The sequence below is a fragment of the Coturnix japonica genome, chromosome 1 (genome assembly GCF_054131305.1).
Source record: "Coturnix japonica strain WE chromosome 1, WE-NBRP24, whole genome shotgun sequence".
NCBI classification, from domain to species: Eukaryota; Metazoa; Chordata; class Aves; order Galliformes; family Phasianidae; genus Coturnix; species Coturnix japonica.
In genome coordinates, this window is record NC_140663.1 from 98,797,535 (window position 1) to 98,812,687 (window position 15,153).

Below are 15,153 nucleotides of genomic sequence, written 5' to 3' on the forward strand. Positions count from 1 at the left end.
GGCTTCTGGTCTTTACTCCTATTATCTCTCTTTTTAATGACTGGCATTGCTTCTCCACACTGTGCTCACAGTACTGTTATGATGGCACTATTATCTGTCACAATGCAAATTGAAGCTGGAGATGCTGGCTCCAAGAGATGCTTTGAGCAGGGCTCAGTGCCAGCACAGAGCCTGCCCTGCGCCCACACTGCCTGCCTGGGCAGAGGGAGAATAGTGTGGGTTACCTCTGGGAAACGCTGCAGGTCTTTGCACTCTGAGAGAAACATCTGCTCAGCAGTCAGGTCTGAAATGCTGTGTTTTACTTATTCAAGCAAATCTGATTTTATAACACATTCAGGGAGCAGGAATGTCATATACTGTGTCATTTGCTGTATAGCTTAAACAACAGTAGAGGAAACCTCAGCAGATTAGACTAGCAGAATAGATCAGTGCACATATTATTCAATTTTGTTATTAATCTATAATGTTGGATGAGAAAATTAATTGATTTACTAAGCAGTTGTTTACATCCCTCACAATTTTTAAAGCAAAAATCTGTCTCTGGCTTTCCCCAGGGCTGTCACCACATCAAGACCAAAACATTAGAGTAGAGGAGCCTCAATTCCCAATCTATGCCTACTGCTTCATTGCTCCTAAACACCTTTTGCACCTCAGCTTTGCTCACTCCATCACTCAGCAGCCAGCCCTCTGTAAGGAGCTGCACCACACTGCACCCTGGTAGTGGAAAAGAGGAGGGGAGGAGAGGTTCTGCGAGAAGAAAATCTGGCTTCCACACTCCAGGTCCTCCATCTTTCTCTGAATGAAACAGAATCATAGAATCATTAAGGCTGGAAAGACCTCTAAGATCATCTACTCTAAATGTCATCCCATCACAACCGTAGCATTAAACCATGTCCTTCAGTGTCACATCTACTGTTTTCTTGAACACCTCCAGGGACAGTGATTCCACAATCTCCCTGGGCAGCCTGTGCCACTGCATCACCACTCTTGCTCATATCCAACCTGAATGGAGTGACGCTGGACGGCTGTGACATCTCATCTTAGCTCTCAGATGATAGCACATATCAAGCACTTGGATCAATTCTCTTCCATGTTGCATGAGGCAGAAAAAGCGGAGATGTTGTCTTTTTGTCTCTGGTCTCAAAGCACCCTTTTATAACCAGGTAGAGTGACTTGCATATTCCTCTTAACTTTTTAGCATTCTCTGTTTCCTTACAGAAAAGACCCATGTGAAGGCACCCACACTTCCGATGTTCTTACAACAGACTCATTACCCATTTTAAACACAAATGCACCCTTCTGGAGATACTTGCTGACTCTATTTTCAGAGAGAATGATGGAGAAAGCCAGTGACTAAGATTTTGTTTCTTATTCCACAAACATGAGACCAAATTCCTTCAAAGCAACAATAATGTTTCCATGATGGATCCCACTGTGCAAATTACAATATCAACATAAAACAGAAAAAAATTACTGTCTCTTAGAATGAGATCTTTTTGGTCTTATGCTTGTGGGATAAAGTAACGAATCCATCTCATTTCATGGTAGGAAGTGACACAGTAAACAATAGCTTTTTGTTGTGACAGCACAGTCCTATTCAAAACACTACCAAAGCATCCCTTTACTGCAATGGCTGCAATGTTTCACCCAGTGTTTCAAGAGAAGTTGTGGTTTTATGTCACAGCTGATCCTAACTCAAGGGTTGCAGGAACTCACGCGTCACTCCAGCTGAGTCAAAACACTGCTCATCAAGAGATTTCTTAGCAGCCTGTGGCCAAAGAGGCAGTCTCCCCCTACTTTTATGGCTACAACAGGTACTTCTCATTCCACCCTATCCAGCCTTCCTTTGTAGGCGGGCTGCATGGTAGTCACACCACACACCAGCCCAGCGGTCACGCTGTCTTTTCACATTCAGAGGATGGAGGGAAACACCAACTGAAAGTTTCTCCACCCATCAGTAGAAGTGTCAGCGGGAGAAAAGCAAGTGAAGTGCAAGAAATGCTCCATTCACACACTCTGCACTCCTTGCCTTTTTCAATCATAGAGGAGTAGCACCGTAGTTATCACAAGATCCACGTAGGAATTGCTTCCAGACAACTCCATCTGTGAAAGCAATGGGAAAATCCTATTAGGAGCAGGGCTGTAGACTGGATATTCCAGGTGCCAGAGCTGAGATGGCTTTGCCAGCTGCTCTGCAAAAGGTAATGAATTGCATTCAGGGAATAAAAGCACAAAGCAGCATGCTCAAACACCTGTTTTGCACAGGACCACAGACTCCCTAGTGCTGTAGCTCAATAGCACGAACAGGCAGCTTTTCAAAGAGCAGTTGTGAACACATTAGCAGATGTAACATCAGGCAGCTCAGATGTTTAAGAAACACATCCAGAAAGGTGCTGATTGTTTAAGGTTGTTCCTAGAGAAAAAAAAATCAGCTCAGCTCCTGCAGCCCAAGACCTGGTACTGGGTTAACACTGTGCCCACTCCCCCGAGCTGCTTTCTAGGCTAAAAACCGCCATGGTTCAGTGGTCCATGAGGAAGGTGCCCTCCTCTTGAAGACACACACCTGCACTGAGCAGTGCCAGCCGCTCAGCTGGCAGAGGAAAAACCCTGAAAATAGGATATCTTAAGAGGTCAAACTGGGACACGATTGAAATATTCCATTGTTCTTCTAAAATGCTGTGTTTTTTGAGGAAGGACACTAAGTGTGTAACCCTGTCCCCACTCTCTAGTGGGTTTATTTTCAGTCTGAAGTTGTACAGTCCTTTGGGGGAATCTCATTCCACAGAAGACTGCCCTCAGAGGAGAGAAATGTGAAGTGAGAGAGACCAGACCCACATCCACCTGTAAAGGAAGAGCATAGTCAGCATTATTCAGCTTTTAGAAGCAATCACTGCTGGAGACAAACAAAACTGAAAATCTTTTTTTAGGAGCTGGATGAATTGAGGAACAATGACATCAGCCTGTCTAATGTGATTCCTCAGAAAGCATCAGAAATGACTGAACAACAGAATACAGACTCTGAACCCACAAACACTTGCACACCAGTAACGTGATTTGTGACAAGTTTCTCTCAGGAAGTTTCCAGCAAGTGCCATATATTACATGTGTTAATGATCCAGCGGAAAACAATCATGCTGTTAGATATCACACGCTTAAGCATGCATTTGTAATGCAGAACACCCCATCACAGAGCATCCTAACAATGCACCCGCTGACAGATGAGCTTCTGGATTGCACAACAGCTGTATTCTTTTGAGAAAGGCAGAAATTGTTTTCCACTGCTTGTTATTACAACAAATATCTCCTCTGTAGAAGAAAGCTGTTAAAGAAAGCTCTAAAGCCAAGCCACAGTAAGACAAACCAAACGGAGTGGGGCTCAGCTGAACCTCAGCTACTGACAGAGCCCCATGTGGGAGCCAAGATCATGCTCCGTTATGTGTAAGGTTCAGTCAGCCCCATACCAGCAGGAGCAGAGATGTGATCATCCCTCTGTACCAGCACTGGTGAGGCCACACCTCAAGAACTGTGTCCAGCTATGGGCCCCTCATTACAAGAAAGACATTGAGATCCCAAAGTTTATCCAGAGAAGGGCAACGGAGCTGTGAGGGATCTGGAGTACAGAGACTGATGGGGGAACAGCTGAGGGATCTGGGATTCCTCAGTCTGGGAAGAGAAGGCTCAGGGGAGACCTTATCACCCTCTACAGCCACCTGAAAGGAAGATGAGGTATGGTGGGGCCTCTTCTCCCATGTAACTAACAGTAGGATGAGAGAGAACGGCCTCAAGTTGCACCAGGTGACGTTCGGGTTGAATATTAGGAAAAATTTCTTCTCAGAAAGAGCAATGAGGCATTGAAGAGGCTGCCCAGGGGAGTGTTGGAGTCACCATTCCTGGAGGTGTTCAAGAAACGTTTAGACGTTGTACTAAGGGACAGTGAATACATGGGGTTTTTTTTTCTAAAGTTTGTCCAGCTGCGTACAGCATAAAGCTTTCCAGGAAGACATTTGGTACAGAGGAATACTGTAGCCTCATTCACTTCATTTGAGGCCTCTATTTCTTTCCCATCCAAATAATACATGTACAACTTTTAAATTGGTTAAAAGGAGTTGAACAGAAAAAAAACAAAAAAGGAAAATACTCACCCCCAAAACCCTGGGTGAAACTTTAGCAACCAAGCTGCAATTAAGATGTGCATGAGTCATTTAAGACTGGGCCCACTGGGCTCCATGGATTACTGTAGCACCCAAATTTTTCCAGAAATGTCAGACAAGTTTACCACAGCAATTAAGCTGTCTGCCATCTGTAAAAGATTTACCCCAGAGTTTTCTTAATGTTATTTTTTCCCCTTGAAATACATTCAGCTTAATTCGTTCAGCGTTTTGCCTATCTTTCAAGTCCATATACATTAAGTATTGCAGAGCTGGCTAGATTTTTGAGGGCAACTTTTCCTTCTAAGGATTAGTTGTGCACTGGTGCACTGAAATTTTATATACAGAGTAACACTCTGAATATGAATTATTTCTTGAGAAACACTGCACCTATTCTTGGGAATGGAGAAGTAAAAACTTTACTAGGAATTTCAGCCAAGGAACTGAGATTAACACTCTTTATTCTCCTCCCAAATGGTGAGTTATTTTCAGAGTACTAGACCAGACTTGAGCTTAATGTCTCCGTCACACTGTATTAAAAGTGCCCTATGAGTAAATAAGTGCACTCATAGAATGACAATGAAAGACCCGAATCCGAATTCTTCAGCGTGTTGGAGAAAGTTCACATTTTCTCGGCAGCATTTAGCGCACCTTGCAGTCCAAGAAAAACAGCAGTTAGAGAAACTGAAGGATATTCTTGATGTTTCCCTTCCATATACATTGAGCATGAGTTAGTTGTTCCCAATGGCCTTGCTCAGGCAGGGGATTTCACTTTTCTGTATGGAAACTATTTGAAGGCACTTTTTTTTTTTTTTTTTTTTTTTTTTTCTTTTTCAAGCAATTCTCAAAATACAGGTTGATTACATGAACAATAACCTGTCCATACCACTTTATTTCTCTTCCTGAGCATTTATGCTTGTACTGTAACTTCTGTTCTCTCACCATGTGCCCAAATACTGTCCTCTAAAATCACAGAATCACAGAATGACCCGGGTTGGAAGGGACCTCAAGGATCATGAAGCTCCAATCCCCCTGCCTGGCAGGGCCACCAAACATACACATTTACTAGATCAGGTTGCCCAGGGTTCCATCCAACCTGGCCTTGAGCACCTCCAGGGATGGGGCATCCACAACCTCCCTGGGCAGCCTGTTCCAGGACTTCACCACTCTCCTAGTAAAGAACTTCCTCCTGACATCCAACCTAAATCTTCCCTCTTTCAACTTAAAACCATTTCCCCTTGTCCTGCTATTATCGGCCCTTTCAAAGAGTTTACTCCCCTCCTGAATATAGGTTTCCTTCAGATACTGAAAGGCTGCAATGAGGTCACCCCGCAACCTTCTTTTCTCCAGGCTGAACAAGCCCAACTCCCTCAGCCTGTCCTCATAGGGGAGATAAAATAATCTCTGAAAAAGTAGTCCATTCACACTTTAAAGGCAGCAGAGGATGGATGACCTTCCACCTATTGTCGCATAGGCATAGAATCCCGTTTGGAGCTTGTTTGTGACAAAATCAGTAACAACTGTATGCTGCTTCCAGTTCTGTATACTCGTGTCCAGCTCTGAGCTTCCCAGATCAGAAAAGACAGGGACGTCCTGGAAGGAGTCAGGCAGAGGGTCACAAAGATGGTAAAAGGCCTGGAACATCTCCCCTATGAGAAAAGAAAGCTGAGGGACTTGAGTCTTTTCATCCTGGGGAGAAGACAACTGATGGGGGATCTGATAGACATTAATAAATATTTAAAGGGAGGTTGGATGCAAATGGATGAGGCCAGACTCTTCTCAGTGGTGTGTAGTGAGAGGATAAGAAGCAGTGGCCTAAAACTTGAACATAGGAAGTTCAATACAAACACATGTAAGAATTTCTTTATGTTAGGAGTGATAGCGCACCGGAAGAGGCTGCCCAAACAGGTTGTAAAAATTCACACACCATGGCTGGCTACCATGTCTGTACTGGGGCTGAGGCAGGCAGCTCACTCTCCTCTGGAGCTGCCACTCATCATTCATCGATCAGGTACAATAGCATCAGCCCCTGGACCCTGGGTAGCATCTCTAGCAGGGATGCCTACACCACAGTTGCACAAGTTGCTGAACATCAGGCCTTTTGCAGGTTATATTGCAATGCAGCAAGAAGCACAGCAGACATTTGGTTTTGGCTGGGATGCTGGAAGCCCCCAAACATTACATAGGGGAGAGGGTGTAGGGGGCAAACAAAACAGTTGTGTTGAGCCTTGGCACTGTCAGTGCTAAATAAGCTTGCTGCTACACCTCTTCTCCACTGCTGTGTTTATTCCTTTGGTTACAGTACAAGTGCTAGTGAAGGAGGAGCTGACACAGATGTCAAGAGGTTACACTGATTTAAACCAGTGAAGGGCTTCACTGTTTGCTCTTCCCCTAGTACAGAAAGGAAAGTTTATAGCACTAAAATGAGGTGTGTGCCTGCCTCACTTTACACACACTTTCAAAAATATCATTGCTATTAAAAATAGCGTATGTTAGGCACTAAAAAAATAACAATAATCAGCAGCATAGAGTGCATTCTTTCCATTAAATATTTTTATAGCCTCTGGGCCCAGGGCTGCTCCCACAGAATAGGAGACAAAAAATATGGACAACCTTCCAGATAGGCTGCATTTCTACAGCTTCCCAGGGATGCCAAGAGGGAACAAGCACACCCAAGCCTCAAGCACAGCAACAGCGGTGGAGAAAAGAGGGAGAGGGAGCAGCTGTCAGGCCACCAAGGAAAGGGATGGGAATAATCGTGGTCAGGAGCACTGTTGCAACCAGAAAACTGAGACAGGCAAGGGGGAACAAACAAGTTTGAAAGAATAGGCTCGGAATTGTCTTACTGCCACTGAGACAAGGAGAAGTACTGGACGCTGAGTCCAGTCTGACTGAGTTCAGCGCTTCCTCCCCATCAGGATCAGAATCAGAAACACATCATCTCCATTGAAATATCCATAGTCATCTTCCTTCTGTTTTCTGAGAACCCTGCAAATGCAGCCACCCAAAGAGATGCAACACTTACAGCATCAGGTTTACCTTGACCAGAAGTACCTCTTCCCTTATATTCTTCCAGTAGGTGTTTGAAGCACTGGAGTAAGCCCTCCCTGGTCTCTGTGGTTTCACAAAAATTTTTAACACCTCTGAAAATGTTGGATACTGACTCATTTATTTCTTATGTCTTTTTGGTTCACTAATAGTAGCTGCTACATCCTCATAACCAAAGAGGTCACAGGACCCCTGAATCACTTTCCTTCCATTGTCCTTGCTCACGTTGGCTGGGCTTTCATGGAAAGGAGATCTGGGGTTGAGGCCTAGCCAGCATGTGTTCATGAAAGGCACGTCCTGCTTAACCAACCTTGTCTGCTCACCACATGACCCACCTAGTGTATGATGGAAAGGCTGTTGATGCAGTTTACCTAGACTTCAACAAAACCTTTGACGCTGTCTCCCATGATCTCCTGGAGAAGCTGACAGTCCATAGCTTAGACAAGTATGCTCTTTGCTGAGTAAAGAACTGGCTGGAGGGTCAGGCCCAGAGAGTGGTGGTGAATGGAGTTAAATCCAGATGGAGACCAGTCACGAGTGGTTCCCCAAGTGGTTGGAGCTGAGGCAAACATTGTTTAATATCTTCATTAATTACTTAAATTGAGGGTACACTCAATCCCCTCATCTAAGTTTGCGGATGACACCAAGCTGAGAGTTTAAAACTGCCACAGTGTGGGAAGGCCCTGCAGAAGGACCTGGACAGGTTGGATCAGTGGCTGAAGTCAGTGGGATGAGGTTTAACAAGACTCAGTGCCTGGTCCTGCACTTTGGTCGTGACAATCCCAAGTATTGCTAGAGACCTGGGGCAGAGTGGCTGGAAGACTGCAGAGGAAAAGGATCTGGGGGTGCTGGTCAACACTCAGCTGAATATGAGTGAGCAGTGCACTCAGGTAGCCAAGACACATCCTATTTGATTTCTGTTTCTACTCAGTCTGCACCATACACATGTGGAAGGCACTAAATTACTATAAAACCAATGAATTGTAGGGCTTGGAAAGAACCTCTAGAGATCAACTAGTCCAGTCCCCTGCTAAAACAGGTTCCCCACAGCAGGTCACAAAGGAAAGCATCCAATATGGTCTTAAATATATCCAGAGATGGAGATTCCACAACCTTCCTGGGCAACCTTTTCCAGTGTTCTGTCACCCTCACAATACTGAAATTTTTCCTTGCATTTGTATGGATCTTCTTGTGTTCCAGTTTTTGCCCACTGCCCCTTGTTCTGTCACTGCACACCACTAAACAGAGCATGACCCCATCCACTTGACTCCCACACTTTGGATATTTATAAACAGTGATGAGATCTCCTCTCAGTCTTCTCCAGGCTGAACAGTCCCAGGTCTCCCAGCCATTCCTCACAAAGAAGCTGTTCCTGGCCCCCCGTCTTCTTTGTAGCCCTCAACTGGACCCTCTCTAGTAATTCCCTCTCTTTCTTGAACTAAGAAGCATGGAAAGAAAAACCTTTGGTGAATGTGCTTTGAAAACCATGCACCTGTTTTCCTGAACATTGAGGCTATTTCCATTAAAAATATATAAAAAAATAAAAAATAAATAAAAAATAAAAAAATCAGAGACACAAAGGCAAGCTTAGAGCAGGGAGAGAGACCAGGGGCTTTGTTCAGCCTTGGAGGATTCCAGACCACAGTGCTCTGTCTCATGAAACACCACTACTTAGAGGGACGGAGGGGTTTAAAGCAAAGCAGCATATACCGAGTACCGAAACTCATTCAATGTGGCAATACTGCCATCCTGCTTCCTAGTGATTCATTCTCTTTTCTCACAGTCAGCATTCCCAGAGATGTCCCAGGAAGCTTTTTCTACTCCAAAAGCACTAAGGGGCTGACTCTGCACCTCCTTCAGTTTGCTCACATCTCCTTGCTTGTGCAGCAAAGACACTATAAATCTCACTATAGAAAAAAGTAAAAACCCTAAACTTTCATTTCATACTTACACCCAGATAGAAGAACTATTTCAATATTCACCATTTGGCTTCTTGGTTCAGCTTCAGTCTTTATAATAATCAGCAATTCAGAACTGAATTAACAATCACCAAATGGTAATTAGCTCACCTTATGACTTACAATGGTTTATTCCTGTTCTTTTCTTTAGGTTAAATACAATGAAAAGGGCTAAAGGCACAGAGGGAGTAGGTTGTTGGGTCAAATTAGATTAAGCCTGCTCATTCTCTATGCAGTGTATTGGTGAGCAGAGAATCATAGAACCATTAAGGTTGGAAAAGATCACTTCATGGGAACCTCTATACTTTTTATTCTTCCAGAAACAAAAGAAGCCAGGATGTGTAAATAAAACAAGGAAACTGGAGGTGAGGAAGGAGCAGCTTGCAAGGCAGTTGCGATATAATAGCAATAATGTGGGAAGCACAGAAAAAGCTTCTCAATGAGAGAACACAGGCTGGAATTTAGAAAGGATTGGAAAATCTCAAAAGGTGTAGAAAAAGACTATAAAATGTGTATTGAGCTCATGAGCTGAACAAGATTGAATAGTAAAATGAGGAAAAGAAGATTTACAACTGGAAAAAAAAAAAATCAGTTTCCAGGTTTCTGGAGATCAAGCCCATGGGAACTGCTGGTGACAGGACTAAGGCCCTGGTATTTGTGTGTCCTAGGCCGTCCCAGACTCAAATCTGACCTTTCACTCTCCTCAGCTGTCACATGAATGTCCATACTGAATGCTTCAGGAAGGATGACCCTCTTTCCAAAGACAAAAAACATGGTAGAAAAACCAGATGTAGGTATCAGTCTCCCCTGTTTGGTTACCTCAAGGTCCTCGAGTCCATTCCAGGACCCTGTGGTTGGTTGGCAGTGGTGGCACTTGTGCTGGAATCCTCTCCTGTCACTCCTCAAAGGGACAGGGTTTGTTCTGGGCTCTGGGCATGCTGTTTTCCCCATGGTCTCCACAACACACTCACCAACATTTTATCTTGTCCAGGGCCACCACAGCCAAAGGCCTGGGCAGCCATTTTCACTAGGGTGCCACTGTTTGCTAGGTCAGCACAGCTCTACACGATGGCTTTGTGCTGCCCTGTGCCTTCCAGGCTTCCCTGACACGTGGCACTGCTTTGATGCTTGCAGGCCCAGCTTTGCTCTGCAGCTGATAGGTCATGTGGAGGGCTTTTTCAAAGCATCCTCCATGCCAGCCCCCTGCCAATGACAAATCTTGGTTTATTGCCTCTCCCAAGGCCTCATGGTGCTCCTAGCAGACATCATAGTGGTAATCTCACATCCATCACTCTTGAAGCCAGATGTAAAGCAACCACAGAAAGTTGTACACAGCCATCAAACCATATGAATGGTTTTATAACCACTGGCAACCCACGGCACATTAAATATTATATTTACATTCAGCAACTCTCCTGCTGCTTCCTGTGCTTTGGTAGCATGTTCTCTCCAGTTTGTTGCAAGTTCACAGTGCAGCTTATGAGTTGTTTTAGGAAAAAAAATCCCAAAATGGAGGTGTTCCTTCCACTGTGCCAGGCCTTTGGTCTGCAACCAGAGAGAGGGCAGCAGTACAACAGGATGGTGGGAAGGAGATAAATCTTTTACATGGCTGCAACATACATGGAGGCAAAAGCAGTTGGTAGCTGGGCTCCAGCACCGTGCCTAAAAGAGGCCAAAAGACCACCAACAGCCTCCAAACATCATTGAACGAAAAACGATTTGATGAGTTCATAAGACCTGGCCCCAGAGTGCTTCTAACACGTTGAACTACAAGAAAGGCATTGAGGCCCTGGAGTGTGTCCAAAGAAGGGTAATGAAGCTGTGAGGGGTCTGGAACACAGGTCTTATGGGGAGGAATGAGAGGGAACAGCCTCAAGTAGCACCAGAGGAGGTTCAGGCTGAGTATTGGGAAACATTTCTTCTCAGCAAGAGTGGTGATGCAGTGGCACAGGCTGACAGGGAGGTGAGGGAGTTACTGTCCCTGGAGATGCCCAAGAGCAGCGTGGATGTGGCACTGCAGTGGGCATGGTGGGGATTGGTTGCTGGTTGGACTGGGTGATCTTAGAGATCTTTTCCATTCTTAATTCTATGAACCAATTGCAGTCGACATTTCTTTTACTCTACGTTATCAGCAATCTAAATTCCAGGATAGCAGTACTTAACTGACCACAGCTTTCTGTGGCTCTTCTCCCCGAGGGGCACTGCTGGAGGGAAAGGTACAGCACGATGGCAGCACATCACCCTGCTCACAACTCACTCTGCACCAAAAATAGTCAGGGCTTCTTCCACCCGTGCAGCCTGGAAATAAAACATATGGAGTTAGCACGGCCACTGATTGGATTTTGATTGCCCTGAAACACTGCCAAGTTTAAAGTGGAGAGTGCGGCCTGAAAGGAAATACAGTAGACACGAGACAATTTATTTGTTTCTGAGCGGGGACCTGGCTGACAGGCTGCATCGAAGGTGGCTAACAAGAGCAACATGTTTCCATATGGAAACCATATGGAGAAATCAGCCAGAATCTGAAAACATGGCACAACGTATGGATCGTGGCAAGAGGAAAAAGCAGAGCGCTGTAAAATCGGAGCCAATCACAACAGCAAATTGCAGATGGATAGTGCTGATAAATAGCTGAAATAGTTAACATACCGGCAGATCTTAGACACAGCACTGTAAGGGCCATAGAAAGAAAATGCAGGCACTGGGAGCACTTGAAAAGGTGACAGCATGATAGCGGGCATCACTTGTGGTTGTATTTCCAGCACTCTTGCTCCCACTCACAAGCATGAGGGCCTCCAAAAGCCTGAAAAAGGGAGTAAAAACAAAATCGTAATAGAATGGCTGTGACCTTATTAAAGGTAGCAGCAATCGTTTTGTCTCCTGAGAGCAGCTGCATAAGAACAACTGAAAGGGTAAATATTTAGCCCGGGGTTTGGGGGAAGCCTGGCAGCCAGGAAGGAGGCACGAGGGGAATTGCGGGGAGGACACATATGGGTGATGCGCGTCCCCCTGGGGGACAGAGGGAGAGAAGGGGAAGAAAGGGAAAGGAAGGGGAGTAAGCCGGCCCGAGCCCGGGCAGCAGCCCAGCGTTTCCTCGCTCCCAGCCGTACCGATAAGCTCCTGGATGGAGCCTTGAGCTGGGCGACATCGCCCTCGCGCGGCACCGGTGTGTACGTGTATATAGTAGATCCTTAATATTAATTTCATACATTGCAGCTGAGAATTTGCACTGTCAAATACCGTTACTGCGCTCTTTATAGCAGTTGTGGTTTCCGTGGAAATAAATAGGAAGCATTACTTTCGGAGCAAAGTACAGGTGTGTGTGTGTGTGTGTGTATACACATATATATATACATATATGTATATATACATATATATACACACACACTCACTATAGATATGTGTACATACACATATGAATATATGTATACATTTATATACACACTATATATACTCACACATACACATGTAAAATTGCTATTAAAATAAATAGGAGGCATTACTTTCAGAGCAAAGTACAGGTGTGTGTGTATATACACACATATATATACATATATATGTATATATACATATATATACACACACACTCACTATAGATATGTGTACATACACATATGAAGTATTTATATACACACTATATATATACACACTTCATATACACACACACATACACATGTAAAATTGCTCTGGAGTTAAACAAACACTAGAAGCGACTACCCAACCTCAAAACAAAAGGCTTCAGTCAATAACAAGCCCTTTTGAATCCTGTTTTTCTTTTCTCTTTGTCAAAACAGCAGAAGTTTGTCATGTATTTTTACAGACCCCCACACACTCACGTTTCCAAGTTATTTTGGTTCAGTCATTCAAGCAATAAAGAAGAAATAGCATCACAGGATATCCTGAGCTGGAAGGAGCCCTCAGGGATCATCGAGTCCAACTCCCAGCTTCACACAGCACCACCCAAGAAAAGAAAATGTTCACACCGTTTTAAGGGCAAAAAAAAGAAGGAATTCACTGAACATACAGAAACTATGCTGTCAATCCGGTAACCTGACAGACCTTAGTCTGCCTCTCAGGCTGCCCAGGGCCCCATCCAACCTGGCCTTGAGCGCCTCCAAGGATGGGGCACCACAGCTTCTATGGGCAGCTGTGCCAGCACCTCATTGCCCTCTGGGAACAGAATCTCCCTTCTTATAGCTTAAAACCATTCCTTCTTGACCTATTACAATCTACCCAACGTATTAAGTCAGTTCCCCTCCTGTTTAGAAGCTCCCTTATAACGTCAGCAGTGAGGTCTCCCTGCAGCCTTCTCTTCTCCAGGCTGAACAAGCCCATCTCCCTCAACCTATATTATCAACTATCAAAGGCACAGCACACACAAATACTACTTCAAGCCTGTTTCTGAACAACTTGAGTTTGCTGCTCAGTTGGTTGACGCACAGTCTGTGAGCTTCTGGCTCTCAAGGCCTGACCTAAAGGTCCTTTTTTCCAGTCATCACAGAACAGGTTTGACACTTCAGATTTCTTGCCCCACAGTTATGCTTTTCAGGTCAGCATGTTTAAATGTATTGGAAGTAATAGCAATAATAATAAAAAAAAAAACACTCGGTCCAGAAAATAACAGCTGGGTAAGTCGCTGGAATGAAACATAAGAAACGCTTTTTATCTTTGAAACACTCAAATAATATTGTCCAACTGCAGTAATGACCGAAGCCCTTTTCATCTCGTTTTAAGCACACCTTTTAAACTAACCACAGCAATGGACGCAGCTTCCCACATCCACTTCCTGCTACGAGCCATTCTAATTCTTTGAAATAAATATGTTTCGGGTTATTTTTCTAAGCATGATGTTTAATATCATTCCCCCAGTGTGTAAATGCGTAGAATACAACAAAGATTTAACATCTGCTACAAATAATCATCCAGAGGACCTCGAGCCCCTCTATTTTAAGATTATTAGGATATGGTACAGGTGGCCAAATTATTAAAATATGGGTTCAATTCGATACTCGTGCATTTTCATAACACGCACAGGATGCCGACGTCTGGAAGCCACATGTCGGAGCTAAGAAGGCTACAAGGGAGAAGAGTCCAACCCCCACCTCATCACAACCTCCTTTCATTCAGGTGGTTGTAGAGTGACAAGGTCTGCCCTGAGCCTCCTCTTCTCCAGGCTGAACAACCCCAGTTCCCTCAGCTGCTGCCCATCAGGCTTGTGCTCCAGATCCCCTCATACCCTCATTGCCCTTATCTGAACACACTCCAGGGCCTCAATGTTGTTCTTGTGGTGAGGGGCCCAAAACTGAACACATCGCTCAAGGTGTATGTGGCCTTCACCAGAGCCGAATACAGGGCCAAAATCACCTCCCAGCTCCTGCTGGCTGCATTATTTCTCATAGGGTTCTTGTCCAGCAGGACACCAAACAGTGCATCCACAGTCAGAACCAACAAAACCTTCGCTGACAATAGTGCTGGAGTAACCGGCATCGCTCAGTATTTTACAGGTGCTCTCTGTGCTTGTTCAGTGTTGAAAACGTTATCTCAATAGAATTCAGAGGCAAACCAAACTGAGCAGCACAGAGGCAACCTGTCACCTGTGGGAGCTGCTGGGAGCCAGCAGGAGATGCACAATAACATTTAGACACCTCTCCTACTTTTCAACAACCACCTCAAACCTGTTTCATAGGATGACCAGAATACCATTTTTCTACTGTGCCGTCTCCTTTCCCATATGGCTGCTTCTGTTCACAAAATCACAGAATGACCCGGGTTGAAAGGAACTTCAAGGATCATGTAGTTCCAACCCCCCTGCCTGGCAGGGCCACCAAACATACACCTTTACTAGATCAGGTTGCCCAGGGCCCCGTCCAACCTGGCCTTGAACACCTCCAAGGACGGGGCATCCACAACCTCCCTGGGCAGCCTGTTCCATGAAGGGATGAAATGAAGGGAAAGAAGCCACAATCTATTCGGTTAACAGATATTCTAGCATATTCTCA